A 7,304-nucleotide genomic window follows, 5' to 3' on the forward strand; every position below is an offset into this window, starting at 1 on the left:
CTGGAATTTTCTTCTATCTTCATAATAAGTGTTCAAGGCCAGGTTGGATGGGGCTTTGGGCAACCCAGTCCAGTGGAGGGTGTCCCTGCCCATGGCAGGGGGTTGGAACTAGATGGGCTTTGAGGTCCCTTCCAATCCAAACCATTCTGTGATAATCACAGACACCAGAGTTGTAGCAGAAGAGGGCTCCAAGAGTTTGTTTTAGAAACCACGCTTTAATACAATGGTTACTCAAGAACTATGTTGCTGATATAAAGAAAAATCCATACAGAAAGAAGAAACCCACCCTGTTAGTCGCTGATACGCAGCAGAATTTGCAAGCTTAGCAAACTTACGAGCATACAATTTTTTAGCCTGCACAGCAGATTTTGCTCTCAGAACACAGAGAAGCAGAGAGACTTGTTCATGAGGCACAGCTCCACAATATCAGTGTTGCTCTCATCTTGGGCCCTAACAAAATAAAAGCTATTATTCTTAAGCTACAATAAACACCATTTTCCACCTAGAAGGTGGCCGAGTTATCTTAGCCTACTTAGGAACCACACATCAGATCAAACTTCACAACAAAATACAAAGAAAGAAAATTAGTTTTTCCACCTAAGAGCTTAACAGCTGAGTCAAGCTTTTTTTTTTTAAAAAAAAGCAACATAGGAGAACAAATATATTTCTCTTTCGATTGTGAAGAAACCCCTTATGGTTTACCTACATTATATACTCTGCAGAAGATCCATTAACTTGGCTAACAAGGCTCTCTAAACCAAATTGATATCTTAAATAGTTACAACACCACTAAAAGCCCATATTCTCCCACAATCCACATCTTACACCTACATAGTAATACAATTCCAAAGCTACATACCAACCATTAATAGCAGCAATTCTTTTTGATTAGCACAATAAAAACTTAAAAAAAATAAAAATTACCTGCAATATACTAAACAAAAAAAAAAAAAACCAAACACTTTGAAAAACTAAGACTCTCCCAGCCCCACAAGCTTCAAGCTACCCTCTTCTCAGCAAGGCAGGGGTCTTTCACAAAGAAGCAGAAACCCTCTGAAGATGCAAGTGATCCCACCTGCCACAGAGCCCATTTCTAACGCTTCGTTTTCCCCAATTGGTTGGGGTTGTGCTGAAATTCTCTATTGGCTAAACAGTTCAAATTTCATCTTTATAAATGGGGGTCACTAGGGAAAGATACAAAGCTCAAACTTCCTCCAGAAAATAACTTTGAAGCCCTGGGGGGGGGGGAAGCTCTAATAACCAAGCCTTGAAATCTGGCATAGTACCAGTCATGACTCCTATGACACAATGCTTGCAATCCTCCTGTTTCACTATAGTACCTTTGCTACTGCATCCATGATTTTTTCTTTAATTTCTGTTGATGTAATAAGAGAAATGAACAGAATCATATGGTAAAAGAAGACTCTCCAGATGTAAGTTATGATGTATGTCAAATACACTGGAGTATGTCATACACAATCACACTGTGGCTCTATCGTAGCAGTAGTTCTGTGTCTTTTTCAATATGCTCTCACCCGTGTATGTTTTGCACCTTACAATTTTCAAGAAAACATACTGTAAAACTAACAGACAACAGCAAGAATTTACTGAAGATGGCTTGAATAGATTACATTGCCTTTACATTAGGAATAAACACTGACTCTTTTGATGCCATCGCATCTTCGTAACACGAAATCTTTCTATTCCTCTGCCTTCCTGTGGTCACAATGTAGAATGAAGGATTTTAAGGCTAGTTTTGAAAGATGCAATTACTTGAAAATGTGTTTTCCTCTACCACGTTTCTGCCTGAGAAGATACCTGCAGCTTATTCTAAACTATGTGCTTGACAAAACATGTTCTCCATTCTAACATAAGAACACAGGTGGTTTATGTTTGTAAAAAATGATAAATTAGGATTCTTCTTTTCAGAAAAAAGATCCAGAGCCCTTTTCTTGTAGGCAAGCCAATACAAACATTTTAATGTAAAAGAACACTGTTGAAAGGTTTGGGGTTTTTTTTAATTAAATATGCATTAATGAAAATCCCTGAGCAGTAGAGGGCAGTGCTTATATAAGAAATTTACAGAATCTTGTAATAAGCGAATGTGTTTTTTTTTTTTTTTGTCCATAATGAATTTATATGTAATTGCACATTATCTTCTGCTCCACAGATCCTATTCTTTGTAAGTCTATATTGATTTTTGAAGAGCGTTATCCTAAAAATATAAGATACAGAGTTAACCAAATCCCTCTTACAGAGGCTGTATGGGGAATCTGCTGATGGGTTGTTGCGAATCACCTGTTAATAGCTAAGAATGATCGATAGTTTTGATCTTCTGAAGGATTTCACAAGCAATGACCTCATCTTGTACTGCTTATAACCACCTTGCTTCTCAAACATGATCTCAGGAGGTGTTGCGAGCATGGTAGGCTCCTGGATCTGCCTTGGCCTCACCAGCAGTCTGCAAGCAGTGCTCAGGGATGTTTCGCCCAATGCCTAAAAAATCTGCCGGTGGCACCGGGTGGCACCGACGCACCATGGAGTGGTGGTAAAGGCGCACTGAACTGCCAAGCCCCTACGATTCCGTTCGTCCAAGGGGAGCACCCAGGGTGACTCTTAAAGAGGGAAAAGCCGTATAAAAGCTCAGATGAACTTAATTAACAAAATTTTGACCGATTCTGGCAGTGATTATTAGGGTTTTTTTGTTTACATGACATTCTTTCATCAGGCAAGCTTCAAGACATGTTTAAGGTTGGTTTTGTGTGGGGATACACTCATGTAATTTTGGGGAACATTTCACCAACAAAGGAAAGCTCAGAAGGACTAGTGAGATGACTGTAGCAGAAGATGAAGCAAGAAGTCTGCCACTGAGAGCAATTAAAAATAAGTCACCACAGATAAATGATAGGGTTTTATTTTAGCACACCAAAATTTTGAAAGTAAATAACATATTCAGAAATGTGTTGTATGCAACTAATATTGATCTTTTTTAGCAATTCATATGCAGTTTTTTGTTCCTTTTCAGAGAAGTAGTATGTCCTACTGAACTTCTGAACACTTCTTAAAACAAAGAACATAATGAGCTAAGGACAGAGGCTGGAGGTACCATTGCTGCACAACACAACAGAGGGAGAGACAATTGTGCCTATGCATGACTGTTTTGGGGGGGAACACTGCCCTGTAGCTTTTTCAGTAAAGAACTGCAGGAAGTATTAATCTTTTAATGACAAACAACTGTGGGAATCAGTAAGCATCAACCAGGAGTCCAGGACAGATCAGTGATAACGACCAACAGCACCATTACTGTGCCCCTGTATGAGAAACGCAGTAACTCCTACATTGCTGAGCTCATTCCAAGCATAACTGGAAACCAATACTAGACAGTGACTTGAAACATCCTAAAAAGAAAGGAACGTAAACATAATTAACCAAAAATATCTTTGCTAATATCAACCTGGTTTGGAAGGAAAGCAATCAATAACTACAAGGGGCAGAGTATAGCTGGAGACAGCACGATACAGAGCTCAAAAGGGCTGAAGTGACTGGAGCCCCTGGAAAAACTCCAGTGGAGTTCAGCATCCCTAACCTCGAGGTTCTACACAGTTGTAAGGGCATGTAGCTGTTCTGTGTGGTTTAGCTCAAGGAAAACTATTGTGCTTTCATCAATCAATCAAGAGTTAATAAAAAATTCCTGAGGAAAGAGGCATTAGTAACAGGGGGAAAAAAAAGGTATCAGTTGGCATTACTGAAGAAGCAAAGAGGCTGGGAACATGAACAGAGATGCCATAGCTTGACACTGCAACTGATGTTGAAGTGATGATGAAGGGGGCTGGATAGCAAGGAAATTTAGGGCATAATTCTTGTTTCCACTTGCTCAGAACCCCTGTTAACCGCTCTATGAAGACAAAGATCCATTTTTCAGAATAAAATGTTCAGACCTTGTGATATAACTGCTTTCCAGACTGAAGCAGAGTGTACATAATCATTAAATTTGTAGCCATAGACGTAGGTGACTGGCTTCTGTTTCTCCATTTAGGGCCTTGCTTTTCCTCTTCTGGCTGCCTCTTCCTTGTCTGTTGTCCTTCCTCTTCCTTCATGCTGAATGACCAGCTGGTACCATCCTGCAGCAAAACACCTGCACCCTGCTGCTCTCCTAAGAGTTGCTGGCACTCTGTTCCCTGCACCAGCAACGTGTGTGAGGGTGCCCGTCTGCTCAGCTGCCTTCCAGTGCAGTGAGGGACCAATGCACGGCGCTGTCTGTAGACACCAAACTCCAAGGCATCCATAAAACAAACCCACCGTGGACAGGCAGCGTGATCCAATGCCGTGAATAATTACAAGACACGCTGAAAAGTGACTGGTCACACCAGAGACAAACACAAAGTAATTTCCTTAGGGCAAAGCTCAGAAATCTCACTTTGCTTTTTCATCCAGCTCAAGGTTCATTCTTTTGCCATCGTGAGCGCTGCTATACATCCGAAGGGGTCTTCTCTGCCTGCCAACGTCTCCCTCACTGCACTTTCCCCGGTGGATTTTTCAATAATAATGAAGAACATATTTAACACATTAATAATGATAAATGATTTATTCCTCCAAACATGAACAATCATTAATCCAGGAAGCCTGAAGAATGTTGCTATAAATAGACATACTATATACAGCCAGAACTAATGCACAGATGAGTAACATACATGTTTTGTATCATGTTTTGTGAAGTGATTTCCTAAGGATTCAAACCCTTCAATCTCTTTCCCTTTCTTCTGGCCTCCTCTACCACAGCATCTGATTGCCTCAGAACTTTACGTATTGCAACAGTTAGGAATAGCTAAAATGTAGCTTGCAACGTGATTCATGAAAGTGCTTAGAATCAAGTACTATTAATATACCAGCCCACAGTACATATCAAAAGAAAAATCTGCAAAGCACAGCAGATACTCAGAAAATCAATAGAGGAACTGACCTTAAAAACCTACTGTGATTTGAAAGAAAAGCAAACTAACATGCTAGTTCCTTGGAACAAGGAAAATTAAAGTGTTTCTGCCACAAGCCATTACTATGTCTTATATTGTTTTGTAAATTTATGATTTCAGTGTCCAGTCCTTTATGAAAAGTATTTCTGCTATAGAAGATAGAGTGGGTTGAAAACTGTTCAATGCTTTTTCAAAAGGTAACTACTTGTAGAAAACGGTTTATTTTATATTTTTCTAAATGGTTTTTGGAGCTGCTAAATTTGAGCTTCTTTTTCAAGGGTCTTTTTTTTCTCTTTATTTGGTTTTCTAACCCTTCTTGCCTTTGCCAGTGAAGTCAAAACATCATGGGGAAAAAAAGAAGAAAACCAAAACCCACTTTTTTTTTTTTTTGTTGTTTCCCACATCATTCTAAATACTTAAATCTGTAAATATTCAATGAACTATTTTCAGTCTTCAGCACATCAATGTGATATCCAAAGAGCAAGCAGAGTGCTTAGAGAGCTGAGCAGCAGCACAGGAATTACGAGAATTAGTTTCACGAGAGAACTGGATGGCTAAGTACAATTCCCACAGTGACCATGGAAAACGTGAACGATATTCTCTTTCTTCCTCCCATTTGGAGTAGGATCTGGCTGGTTTCCCCAAAGATCAGCTGTGCTTCTCCTTCCTCTCTATTCCTGCCTCTCCCTCTCACCAACTCTGTTTCCTGATTCCTTCTGATCCTGACATGGAGGAGCCTCACGCCTGCGCTCTGTTCCCTCTACCTACTCAAAGCCTGGCAGGAGGTACAGGAACGGAAGATACGTAGCCTCGTGTAAACTGAGTGGCATTGCTACTCCAAATTGTTCACAAATAAAACTAACAACTCCTCAGAAGAGATTGCTATCAGCCTGTGACTAACGTACATTCCACCATCCAACCATTAATTGCCTTTAAAGAAGGATTTGTTAGGCATTGTTATGAGACTAACGGAACTCATTCTACTTTTTAATTGGTGGGAAATCAGCCATCAAGGAACACGGAACATCTGATTTTCCAATTAAATTCTGCTACAGTTTGGAATGTATTTTGATTGGAGAGATGTGCTTAGCTGCCTGACTATTGCTTGGACGACAGGCAGAAAGATCTATTCTTGGGCTATTCACACTAGCAATCATCTGTTTTTCTCCATGCAAATTGGCACAGAATAGGTTTATTTTGTCCCTGTATCAATAATCAATAGCAAGATTGAAAGATGAGGAAGAAAGACAACAGACCAACCTGAAGGATGCTGCAAAAAGATGAAGTGAGAAATTCTAATATGTAAGCAAAGACCGACTGACCTTACAGTTTAATGGAAACTACATGACAACAGCAACAAAGAGCTGCCAATGATGAAGATGAAGAGGGAGACACGGGACAGTCCTTGTGATCAGTCATTGCTCGGTTGAGCTCCTTGCTACGGCTTTTCAATGAAGTTGTCTTGCAAAGAACAGCATGTGCGATGGTGATGTCAGATGTTATCTGTTCACAGGCCACACTCTTTGCATATGATTTCCCTTCTCATGTTTTCAGTGTCTCAGTGACATGAAAAACAGGAGAGAACAACAGATACTATTTCTCTATGCGTCTGCTGTTACTTTCACCCTAAAATGATGGGAATTCAAATTGGATCCTTGTTTTGGTTACATTCCATGGGGGAGTGCGCTGCAGGAGGGAGATGATTCCAGCATGGCAATGTTTGATTTTACCCCCCTGCTCAGAGCAGATAGGGCTACAGAAAATCCCTGTAAAATCTAAATTTGGAAAAAAAAAAAAGTCTTCTCTAATTTACAAATGAACTGTTCTAAGATTTCAGAAAGTGTTAATAAAGAAAGAAAAATAAATTGTTAACTTTTTCTTGTACTAGAAGAACATACCACCATGTTTCTCTCAATAAAGCCAAAACCAAACAAAAACCTGCGTTACACCCTAGGTTACCATGTTACACTCCAAGAGAATCCTGAGTTGATACAATTCTGAATATTGCCTCTTATCTATATACTTCAACTGAGACTTCTCGTCTTACTGGTTTTGTTTCTAAAAGACTCCGTACTTCTCAATGGATAGGCAAGATCATTCTTAAAGTTACTGGGAAGAAGCAGTAACTCACATTTTCCTAATGCAAAAGAAAAAAAATATTGCCACAAACATGGACTTAGGCACATACATATCTACCTATTTGCCTGACATGCTCTGACTTTAAACCTAAAATAACAGGTATAGCCTAATAGCTTTAGTCCCCTGTACCTTAGGATGCTGAAGCAAATACAGTTCTAACATTCTGCCCACATGCTCTCATGGCTAGGATGATTC

Source organism: Balearica regulorum, chromosome 16 (assembly GCF_011004875.1).
Source record: "Balearica regulorum gibbericeps isolate bBalReg1 chromosome 16, bBalReg1.pri, whole genome shotgun sequence".
Classification (NCBI taxonomy): Eukaryota; Metazoa; Chordata; class Aves; order Gruiformes; family Gruidae; genus Balearica; species Balearica regulorum.